Consider the following 13,730-nt stretch of genomic DNA (forward strand, 5'->3'; position numbering starts at 1 on the left):
TTCATTCCTAAAACACAGTGTTCTATTCATAGAACACAGGGTTCCATTTATAGAACACAGGGTTCTATTCATAGAACACAAGGTTTTATTCATAGAACAGATGGTTATATTTATAGATCACGGGTGGTTTCCATTCAGAGAACACATGGTTTCATTCATAAAACACAGGGTTCTATTCATAGAACACAGGGTTCCATTCATAGAACACAGGGTTCTATTAATAGAACACAAGGTTTTATTCATAGAACACATGGTTATATTTATAGATCACGGGTGGTTTCCATTCAGAGAACACATAATTTCATTCATAAAACACAGGGTTATATTCATAGAACACAGGGTTCCATTTGTAGAACACAGGGTTCTATTCATAGAAAACAAGGTTTTATTCATAGAACAGATGGTTATATTTATAGATCACGGGTGGTTTCCATTCAGAGAACACATTGTTTCATTCATAAAACACAGGGTTCTATTCATAGAACACAGGGTTCCATTCATAGAACACAGGGTTCTATTAATAGAACACAAGGTTTTATTCATAGAACACATGGTTATATTTATAGATCACGGGTGGTTTCCATTCAGAGAACACATAATTTCATTCCTAAAACACAGTGTTCTATTCATAGAACACAGGGTTCCATTTATAGAACACAGGGTTCTATTCATAGAACACAAGGTTTTATTCATAGAACAGATGGTTATATTTATAGATCACGGGTGGTTTCCATTCAGAGAACACATGGTTTCATTCATAAAACACAGGGTTCTCTTCATAGAACACAGGGTTCCATTCATAGAACACAGGGTTCTATTCATAGAACACAAGGTTTTATTCATAGAACAGATGGTTATATTTATAGATCACGGGTGGTTTCCATTCAGAGAACACATGGTTTCATTCATAAAACACAGGGTTCTATTCATAGAACACAGGGTTCCATTCATAGAACACAGGGTTCTATACATAGAACACAAGGTTTTATTCATAGAACACATGGTTATATTTATAGATCACGGGTGGTTTTCATTCAGTGAACACATGGTTTAATTAATAAAACACAGGGTTCTATTCATAGAACACAGGGTTCCATTCATAGAACACAGGGTTCTATTAATAGAACACAAGGTTTTATTCATAGAACACATGGTTATATTTATAGATCATGGGTGGTTTCCATTCAGAGAACACATAATTTCATTCATAAAACACAGGGTTCTATTCATAGAACACAGGGTTCCATTCATAGAACACAGGGTTCTATTCATAGAACACAAGGTTTTATTCATAGAACAGATGGTTATATTTATAGATCACGGGTGGTTTCCATTCAGAGAACACATGGTTTCATTCATAAAACACAGGGTTCTATTCATAAAACACAGGGTTCTATTCATAGAACACAGGGTTCTATTAATAGAACACAAGGTTTTATTTATAGAACACATGGTTATATTTATAGATCATGGGTTGTTTCCATTCAGAGAACACATAATTTCATTCATAAAACACAGGGTTCTATTCATAGAACACAGGGTTCCATTCATAGAACACAGGGTTCTATTCAAATAGCACAAGGTTTTATTCATAGAACAGATGGTTATATTTATAGATCACGGGTGGTTTCCATTCAGAGAACACATGGTTTCATTCATAAAACACAGGGTTCTATTCATAGAACACAGGGTTCCATTCATAGAACACAGGGTTCTATTAATAGAACACAAGGTTTTATTTATAGAACACATGGTTATATTTATAGATCACGGGTGGTTTCCATTCAGAGAACACATAATTTCATTCCTAAAACACAGTGTTCTATTCATAGAACACAGGGTTCCATTTATAGAACACAGGGTTCTATTCATAGAACACAGGGTTCCATTCATATAACACAGGGTTCAATTCATAGAACACAAGGTTTTATTCATAGAACAGATGGTTATATTTATAGATCACGGGTGGTTTCCATTCAGAGAACACATGGTTTCATTCAAAAAACACAGGGTTCTATTCATAGAACACAGGGTTCCATTCATAGAACACAGGGTTCTATTAATAGAACACAAGGTTTTATTCATAGAACACATGGTTATATTTATAGATCACGGGTGGTTTCCATTCAGAGAACACATCATTTTTATTCCTAAAACACAGTGTTCTATTCATAGAACACAGGGTTCCATTTATAGAACACAGGGTTCTATTCATAGAACACAAGGTTTTATTCATAGAACAGATGGTTATATTTATAGATCACGGGTGGTTTCCATTCAGAGAACACATGGTTTCATTCATAAAACACAGGGTTCTATTCATAGAACACAGGGTTCCATTCATAGAACACAGGGTTCTATACATAGAACACAAGGTTTTATTCATAGAACACATGGTTATATTTATAGATCACGGGTGGTTTCCATTCAGAGAACACATAATTTCATTCCTAAAACACAGTGTTCTATTCATAGAACACAGGGTTCCATTTATAGAACACAGGGTTCTATTCATAGAACACAAGGTTTTATTCATAGAACAGATGGTTATATTTATAGATCACGGGTGGTTTCCATTCAGAGAACACATGGTTTCATTCATAAAACACAGGGTTCTCTTCATAGAACACAGGGTTCCATTCATAGAACACAGGGTTCTATTAATAGAACACAAGGTTTTATTTATAGAACACAAGGTTATATTTATAGATCATGGGTTGTTTCCATTCAGAGAACACATAATTCCATTCATAGAACACAGGGTTCTATTAATAGAACACAAGGTTTTATTCATAGAACACATGGTTATATTTATAGATTACGGGTGGTTTCCATTCAGAGAACACATAATTTAATTCATAAAACACAGTGTTCTATTCATAGAACACAGGGTTCCATTTGTAGAACACAGGGTTCTATTCATAGAACACAAGGTTTTATTCATAGAACACATGGTTATATTTATAGATCACGGGTGGTTTCCATTCAGAGAACACATGGTTTCATTCTTAAAACACAGGGTTCTATTCATAGAACACAGGGTTCCATTCATATAACACAGGGTTCTATTAATAGAACACAAGGTTTTATTCATAGAACAGATGGTTATATTTATAGATCACGGGTGGTTTCCATTCAGAGAACACATGGTTTCATTAATAAAACACAGGGTTCTATTCATAGAACACAGGGTTCCATTCATAGAACACAGGGTTCTATTAATAGAACACAAGGATTTATTCATAGAACCCTGTGTTTTATGAATGAAACCATGTGTTCTCTGATCTATATTTATAGATCACGGGTGGTTTCCATTCAGAGAACACATAATTTCATTCCTAAAACACAGTGTTCTATTCATAGAACACAGGGTTCCATTTATAGAACACAGGGTTCTATTCATAGAACACAAGGTTTTATTCATAGAACAGATGGTTATATTTATAGATCACGGGTGGTTTCCATTCAGAGAACACATGGTTTCATTCATAAAACACAGGGTTCTCTTCATAGAACACAGGGTTCCATTCATAGAACACAGGGTTCTATTAATAGAACACAAGGTTTTATCCATAGAACACATGGTTATATTTATAGATCACGGGTGGTTTCCATTCAGAGAACACATAATTTCATTCATAAAACACAGGGTTATATTCATAGAACACAGGGTTCCATTTATAGTACACAGGGTTCTATTCATAGAACACAAGGTTTTATTCATAGAACAGATGGTTATATTTATAGATCACAGGTGGTTTCCATTCAGAGAACACATGGTTTCATTCATAAAACACAGGTTTCTATTCATAGAACACAGGGTTCCATTCATAGAACACAGGGTTCTATACATATAACACAAGGTTTTATTCATAGAACACATGGTTATATTTATAGATCACAGTTGGTTTTCATTCAGTGAACACATGGTTTAATTAATAAAACACAGGGTTCTATTCATAGAACACAGGGTTCCATTCATAGAACACAGGGTTCTATTAATAGAACACAAGGTTTTATTCATAGAACAGATGGTTATATTTATAGATCACGGGTGGTTTCCATTCAGAGAACACATGGTTTCATTCATAGAACACAGGGTTCTATTCATAGAACACAGGGTTCCATTCATAGAACACAGGGTTCTATACATAGAACACAAGGTTTTATTCATAGAACACATGGTTATATTTATAGATCACGGGTGGTTTCCATTCAGAGAACACATAATTTCATTCATAAAACACAGGGTTCTATTCATAGAACACAGTGTTCCATTCATAGAACACAGGGTTCAATTCATAGAACACAAGGTTTTATTCATAGAACACATGGTTATACTGTATTTATAGATCATGGGTTGTTTCCATTCAGATAACACATGGTTTCATTCATAAAACACAGGGTTCTATTCATAGAACACAGGGTTCTATTCATAGAACACAGGGTTCTATTAATAGAACACAAGGTTTTATTTATAGAACACATGGATATATTTATAGATCATGGGTTGTTTCCATTCAGAGAACACATAATTCCATTCATAGAACACAGGGTTCTATTAATAGAACACAAGATTTTATTCATAGAACACATGGTTATATTTATAGATTACGGGTGGTTTCCATTCAGAGAACACATAATTTAATTCATAAAACACAGGGTTCTATTCATAGAACACAGGGTTCCATTTGTAGAACACAGGGTTCTATTCATAGAACACAAGGTTTTATTCATAGAACAGATGGTTATATTTATAGATCACGGGTGGTTTCCATTCAGAGAACACATGGTTTCATTCATAAAACACAGGGTTCTATTCATAGAACACAGGGTTCCATTCATAGAACACAGGGTTCTATTAATAGAACACAAGGTTTTATTCATAGAACACATGGTTATATTTATAGATCACGGGCGGTTTCCATTCAGAGAACACATAATTTCATTCCTAAAACACAGTGTTCTATTCATAGAACACAGGGTTCCATTTATAGAACACAGGGTTCTATTCATAGAACACAAGGTTTTATTCATAGAACAGATGGTTATATTTATAGATCACGGGTGGTTTCCATTCAGAGAACACATGGTTTCATTCATAAAACACAGGGTTCTATTCATAGAACACAGGGTTCCATTCATAGAACACAGGGTTCTATTAATAGAACACAAGGTTTTATTCATAGAACACATGGTTATATTTATAGATCACGGGTGGTTTCCATTCAGAGAACACATAATTTCATTCATAAAACACAGGGTTATATTCATAGAACACAGGGTTCCATTTGTAGAACACAGGGTTCTATTCATAGAAAACAAGGTTTTATTCATAGAACAGATGGTTATATTTATAGATCACGGGTGGTTTCCATTCAGAGAACACATGGTTTCATTCATAAAACACAGGGTTCTATTCATAGAACACAGGGTTCCATTCATAGAACACAGGGTTCTATTAATAGAACACAAGGTTTTATTCATAGAACACATGGTTATATTTATAGATCACGGGTGGTTTCCATTCAGAGAACACATAATTTCATTCCTAAAACACAGTGTTCTATTCATAGAACACAGGGTTCCATTTATAGAACACAGGGTTCTATTCATAGAACACAAGGTTTTATTCATAGAACAGATGGTTATATTTATAGATCACGGGTGGTTTCCATTCAGAGAACACATGGTTTCATTCATAAAACACAGGGTTCTCTTCATAGAACACAGGGTTCCATTCATAGAACACAGGGTTCTATTCATAGAACACAAGGTTTTATTCATAGAACAGATGTTTATATTTATAGATCACGGGTGGTTTCCATTCAGAGAACACATGGTTTCATTCATAAAACACAGGGTTCTATTCATAGAACACAGGGTTCCATTCATAGAACACAGGGTTCTATACATAGAACACAAGGTTTTATTCATAGAACACATGGTTATATTTATAGATCACGGGTGGTTTTCATTCAGTGAACACATGGTTTAATTAATAAAACACAGGGTTCTATTCATAGAACACAGGGTTCCATTCATAGAACACAGGGTTCTATTAATAGAACACAAGGTTTTATTCATAGAACACATGGTTATATTTATAGATCATGGGTGGTTTCCATTCAGAGAACACATAATTTCATTCATAAAACACAGGGTTCTATTCATAGAACACAGGGTTCCATTCATAGAACACAGGGTTCTATTCATAGAACACAAGGTTTTATTCATAGAACAGATGGTTATATTTATAGATCACGGGTGGTTTCCATTCAGAGAACACATGATTTCATTCATAAAACACAGGGTTCTATTCATAGAACACAGGGTTCTATTCATAGAACACAGGGTTCTATTAATAGAACACAAGGTTTTATTCATAGAACACATGGTTATATTTATAGATCACGGGTGGTTTCCATTCAGAGAACACATAATTTCATTCCTAAAACACAGTGTTCTATTCATATAACACAGGGTTCCATTTATAGAACACAGGGTTCCATTTATAGAACACAGGGTTCTATTCATAGAACACAAGGTTTTATTCATAGAACAGATGGTTATATTTATAGATCACGAGTGGTTTCCATTCAGAGAACACATGGATTCATTCATAAAACACAGGGTTCTATTCATAGAACACAGGGTTCCATTTATAGAACACAGGGTTCTATACATAGAACACAAGGTTTTATTCATAGAACACATGGTTATATTTATAGATCACGGGTGGTTTTCATTCAGTGAACACATGGTTTAATTAATAAAACACAGGGTTCTATTCATAGAACACAGGGTTCCATTCATAGAACACAGGGTTCTATTAATAGAACACAAGGTTTTATTCATAGAACACATGGTTATATTTATAGATCACGAGTGGTTTCCATTCAGAGAACACATGGTTTCATTCATAAAACACAGGGTTCTATTCATAGAACACAGGGTTCCATTTATAGAACACAGGGTTCTATTCATAGAACACAAGGTTTTATTCATAGAACAGATGGTTATATTTATAGATCACGGGTGGTTTCCATTCAGAGAACACATGGTTTCATTCATAAAACACAGGGTTCTATTCATAGAACACAGGGTTCCATTCATAGAACACAGGGTTCTATTCATAGAACACAAGGTTTTATTCATAGAACAGATGGTTATATTTATAGATCACGGGTGGTTTCCATTCAGAGAACACATGGTTTCATTCATAAAACACAGGGTTCTATTCAAAGAACACAGGGTTCTATTCATAGAACACAGGGTTCTATTCATAGAACACAGGGTTCTATTAATAGAACACAAGGATTTATTTATAGAACACATGGTTATATTTATAGATCATGGGTTGTTTCCATTAAGAGAACACATAATTTCATTCATAAAACACAGGGTTCTATTCATAGAACACAGGGTTCCATTCATAGAACACAGGGTTCTATTCAAATAGCACAAGGTTTTATTCATAGAACAGATGGTTATATTTATAGATCACGGGTGGTTTCCATTCAGAGAACACATGGTTTCATTCATAAAACACAGGGTTCTATTCATAGAACACAGGGTTCCATTCATAGAACACAGGGTTCTATTAATAGAACACAAGGTTTTATTCATAGAACACATGGTTATATTTATAGATCACGGGTGGTTTCCATTCAGAGAACACATAATTTCATTCCTAAAACACAGTGTACTATTCATAGAACACAGGGTTTCATTTATAGAACACAGGGTTCTATTAATAGAACACAAGGTTTTATTCATAGAACAGATGGTTATATTTATAGATCACGGGTGGTTTCCATTCAGAGAACACATGGTTTCATTCATAAAACACAGGGTTCTATTCATAGAACACAGGGTTCCATTCATAGAACACAGGGTTCTATTCATAGAACACAAGGTTTTATTCATAGAACAGATGGTTATATTTATAGATCAAGGGTGGTTTCCATTCAGAGAACACATGGTTTCATTCATAAAACACAGGGTTCTATTCATAAAACACAGGGTTCTATTCATAGAACACAGGGTTCTATTAATAGAACACAAGGTTTTATTTATAGAACACATGGTTATATTTATAGATCATGGGTTGTTTCCATTCAGAGAACACATAATTTCATTCATAAAACACAGGGTTCTATTCATAGAACACAGGGTTCCATTCATAGAACACAGGGTTCTATTCAAATAGCACAAGGTTTTATTCATAGAACAGATGGTTATATTTATAGATCACGGGTGGTTTCCATTCAGAGAACACATGGTTTCATTCATAAAACACAGGGTTCTATTCATAGAACACAGGGTTCCATTCATAGAACACAGGGTTCTATTAATAGAACACAAGGTTTTATTTATAGAACACATGGTTATATTTATAGATCACGGGTGGTTTCCATTCAGAGAACACATAATTTCATTCCTAAAACACAGTGTTCTATTCATAGAACACAGGGTTCCATTTATAGAACACAGGGTTCTATTCATAGAACACAGGGTTCCATTCATATAACACAGGGTTCAATTCATAGAACACAAGGTTTTATTCATAGAACAGATGGTTATATTTATAGATCACGGGTGGTTTCCATTCAGAGAACACATGGTTTCATTCAAAAAACACATGGTTCTATTCATAGAACACAGGGTTCCATTCATAGAACACAGATTCTATTAATAGAACACAAGGTTTTATTCATAGAACACATGGTTATATTTATAGATCACGGGTGGTTTCCATTCAGAGAACACATACTTTCATTCCTAAAACACAGTGTTCTATTCATAGAACACAGGGTTCCATTTATAGAACACAGGGTTCTATTCATAGAACACAAGGTTTTATTCATAGAACAGATGGTTATATTTATAGATCACGGGTGGTTTCCATTCAGAGAACACATGGTTTCATTCATAAAACACAGGGTTCTATTCATAGAACACAGGGTTCCATTCATAGAACACAGGGTTCTATACATAGAACACAAGGTTTTATTCATAGAACACATGGTTATATTTATAGATCACGGGTGGTTTCCATTCAGAGAACACATAATTTCATTCCTAAAACACAGTGTTCTATTCATAGAACACAGGGTTCCATTTATAGAACACAGGGTTCTATTCATAGAACACAAGGTTTTATTCATAGAACAGATGGTTATATTTAAAGATCACGGGTGGTTTCCATTCAGAGAACACATGGTTTCATTCATAAAACACAGGGTTCTCTTCATAGAACACAGGGTTCCATTCATAGAACACAGGGTTCTATTAATAGAACACAAGGTTTTATTTATAGAACACAAGGTTATATTTATAGATCATGGGTTGTTTCCATTCAGAGAACACATAATTCCATTCATAGAACACAGGGTTCTATTAATAGAACACAAGGTTTTATTCATAGAACACATGGTTATATTTATAGATTACGGGTGGTTTCCATTCAGAGAACACATAATTTAATTCATAAAACACAGGGTTCTATTCATAGAACACAGGGTTCCATTTGTAGAACACAGGGTTCTATTCATAGAACACAAGGTTTTATTCATAGAACACATGGTTATATTTATAGATCACGGGTGGTTTCCATTCAGAGAACACATGGTTTCATTCTTAAAACACAGGGTTCTATTCATAGAACACAGGGTTCCATTCATATAACACAGGGTTCTATTAATAGAACACAAGGTTTTATTCATAGAACAGATGGTTATATTTATAGATCACGGGTGGTTTCCATTCAGAGAACACATGGTTTCATTCATAAAACACAGGGTTCTATTCATAGAACACAGGGTTCCATTCATAGAACACAGGGTTCTATTAATAGAACACAAGGATTTATTCATAGAACCCTGTGTTTTATGAATGAAACCATGTGTTCTCTGATCTATATTTATAGATCACGGGTGGTTTCCATTCAGAGAACACATAATTTCATTCCTAAAACACAGTGTTCTATTCATAGAACACAGGGTTCCATTTATAGAACACAGGGTTCTATTCATAGAACACAAGATTTTATTCATAGAACAGATGGTTATATTTATAGATCACGGGTGGTTTCCATTCAGAGAACACATGGTTTCATTCATAAAACACAGGGTTCTCTTCATAGAACACAGGGTTCCATTCATAGAACACAGGGTTCTATTAATAGAACACAAGGTTTTATCCATAGAACACATGGTTATATTTATAGATCACGGGTGGTTTCCATTCAGAGAACACATAATTTCATTCATAAAACACAGGGTTATATTCATAGAACACAGGGTTCCATTTATAGTACACAGGGTTCTATTCATAGAACACAAGGTTTTATTCATAGAACAGATGGTTATATTTATAGATCACAGGTGGTTTCCATTCAGAGAACACATGGTTTCATTCATAAAACACAGGTTTCTATTCATAGAACACAGGGTTCCATTCATAGAACACAGGGTTCTATACATATAACACAAGGTTTTATTCATAGAACACATGGTTATATTTATAGATCACAGTTGGTTTTCATTCAGTGAACACATGGTTTAATTAATAAAACACAGGGTTCTATTCATAGAACACAGGGTTCCATTCATAGAACACAGGGTTCTATTAATAGAACACAAGGTTTTATTCATAGAACAGATGGTTATATTTATAGATCACGGGTGGTTTCCATTCAGAGAACACATGGTTTCATTCATAAAAAACAGGGTTCTATTCATAGAACACAGGGTTCCATTCATAGAACACAGGGTTCTATACATAGAACACAAGGTTTTATTCATAGAACACATGGTTATATTTATAGATCACGGGTGGTTTCCATTCAGAGAACACATAATTTCATTCATAAAACACAGGGTTCTATTCATAGAACACAGTGTTCCATTCATAGAACACAGGGTTCAATTCATAGAACACAAGGTTTTATTCATAGAACACATGGTTATATTTATAGATCATGGGTTGTTTCCATTCAGATAACACATGGTTTTATTCATAAAACACAGGGTTCTATTCATAGAACACAGGGTTCTATTCATAGAACACAGGGTTCTATTAATAGAACACAAGGTTTTATTTATAGAACACATGGATATATTTATAGATCATGGGTTGTTTCCATTCAGAGGACACATAATTCCATTCATAGAACACAGGGTTCTATTAATAGAACACAAGATTTTATTCATAGAACACATGGTTATATTTATAGATTACGGGTGGTTTCCATTCAGAGAACACATAATTTAATTCATAAAACACAGGGTTCTATTCATAGAACACAGGGTTCCATTCATAGAACACAGGGTTCTATTAATAGAACACAAGGTTTTATTCATAGAACACATGGTTATATTTATAGATCACGGGTGGTTTCCATTCAGAGAACACATAATTTCATTCATAAAACACAGGGTTCTATTCATAGAACACAGGGTTCCATTCATATAACACAGGGTTCAATTCATAGAACACAAGGTTTTATTCATAGAACAGATGGTTATATTTATAGATCACGGGTGGTTTCCATTCAGAGAACACATGGTTTCATTCATAAAACACAGGGTTCTATTCATAGAACACAGGGTTCCATTCATAGAACACAGGGTTCTATTAATAGAACACAAGGTTTTATTCATAGAACACATGGTTATATTTATAGATCACGGGTGGTTTCCATTCAGAGAACACATGGTTTCATTCATAAAACACAGGGTTCTATTCATAGAACACAGGGTTCCATTCATAGAACACAGGGTTCTATTAATAGAACACAAGGTTTTATTCATAGAACACACGGTTATATTTATAGATCACGGGTGGTTTCCATTCAGAGAACACATAATTTCATTCCTAAAACACAGTGTTCTATTCATAGAACACAGGGTTCCATTTATAGAACACAGGGTTCTATTCATAGAACACAAGGTTTTATTCATAGAACAGATGGTTATATTTATAGATCACGGGTGGTTTCCATTCAGAGAACACATGGTTTCATTCATAAAACACAGGGTTCTATTCATAGAACACAGGGTTCCATTCATAGAACACAGGGTTCTATTAATAGAACACAAGGTTTTATTCATAGAACACATGGTTATATTTATAGATCACGGGTGGTTTCCATTCAGAGAACACATGGTTTCATTCTTAAAACACAGGGTTCTATTCATAGAACACAGGGTTCCATTCATATAACACAGGGTTCTATTAATAGAACACAAGGTTTTATTCATAGAACAGATGGTTATATTTATAGATCACGGGTGGTTTCCATTCAGAGAACACATGGTTTCATTCATAAAACACAGGGTTCTATTCATAGAACACAGGGTTCCATTCATAGAACACAGGGTTCTATTAATAGAACACAAGGATTTATTCATAGAACCCTGTGTTTTATGAATGAAACCATGTGTTCTCTGATCTATATTTATAGATCACGGGTGGTTTCCATTCAGAGAACACATAATTTCATTCCTAAAACACAGTGTTCTATTCATAGAACACAGGGTTCCATTTATAGAACACAGGGTTCTATTCATAGAACACAAGGTTTTATTCATAGAACAGATGGTTATATTTATAGATCACGGGTGGTTTCCATTCAGAGAACACATGGTTTCATTCATAAAACACAGGGTTCTCTTCATAAAACACAGGGTTCTCTTCATAAAACACAGGGTTCCATTCATAGAACACAGGGTTCTATTAATAGAACACAAGGTTTTATCCATAGAACACATGGTTATATTTATAGATCACGGGTGGTTTCCATTCAGAGAACACATAATTTCATTCATAAAACACAGGGTTATATTCATAGAACACAGGGTTCCATTTATAGTACACAGGGTTCTATTCATAGAACACAAGGTTTTATTCATAGAACAGATGGTTATATTTATAGATCACAGGTGGTTTCCATTCAGAGAACACATGGTTTCATTCATAAAACACAGGTTTCTATTCATAGAACACAGGGTTCCATTCATAGAACACAGGGTTCTATACATATAACACAAGGTTTTATTCATAGAACACATGGTTATATTTATATATCACAGTTGGTTTTCATTCAGTGAACACATGGTTTAATTAATAAAACACAGGGTTCTATTCATAGAACACAGGGTTCCATTCATAGAACACAGGGTTCTATTAATAGAACACAAGGTTTTATTCATAGAACACATGGTTATATTTATAGATCATGGGTTGTTTCCATTCAGATAACACATGGTTTCATTCATAAAACACAGGGTTCTATTCATAGAACACAGGGTTCTATTCATAGAACACAGGGTTCTATTCATAGAACACAGGGTTCTATTAATAGAACACAAGGTTTTATTTATAGAACACATGGTTATATTTATAGATCATGGGTTGTTTCCATTCAGAGAACACATAATTTCATTCATAAAACACAGGGTTCTATTCATAGAACACAGTGTTCCATTCATAGAACACAGGGTTCAATTAATAGAACACAAGGTTTTATTCATAGAACAGATGGTTATATTTATAGATCACGGGTGGTTTCCATTCAGAGAACACATGGTTTCATTCATAAAACACAGGGTTCTCTTCATAGAACACAGGGTTCCATTCATAGAACACAGGGTTCTATTAATAGAACACAGGGTTCCATTCATAGAACACAGGGTTCTATTAATAGAACACAAGGTTTTATTCAT

The sequence above is a fragment of the Crinia signifera genome, chromosome 4, assembly GCF_055691185.1.
Source record: "Crinia signifera chromosome 4, ASM5569118v1, whole genome shotgun sequence".
NCBI lineage: Eukaryota > Metazoa > Chordata > Amphibia > Anura > Myobatrachidae > Crinia > Crinia signifera.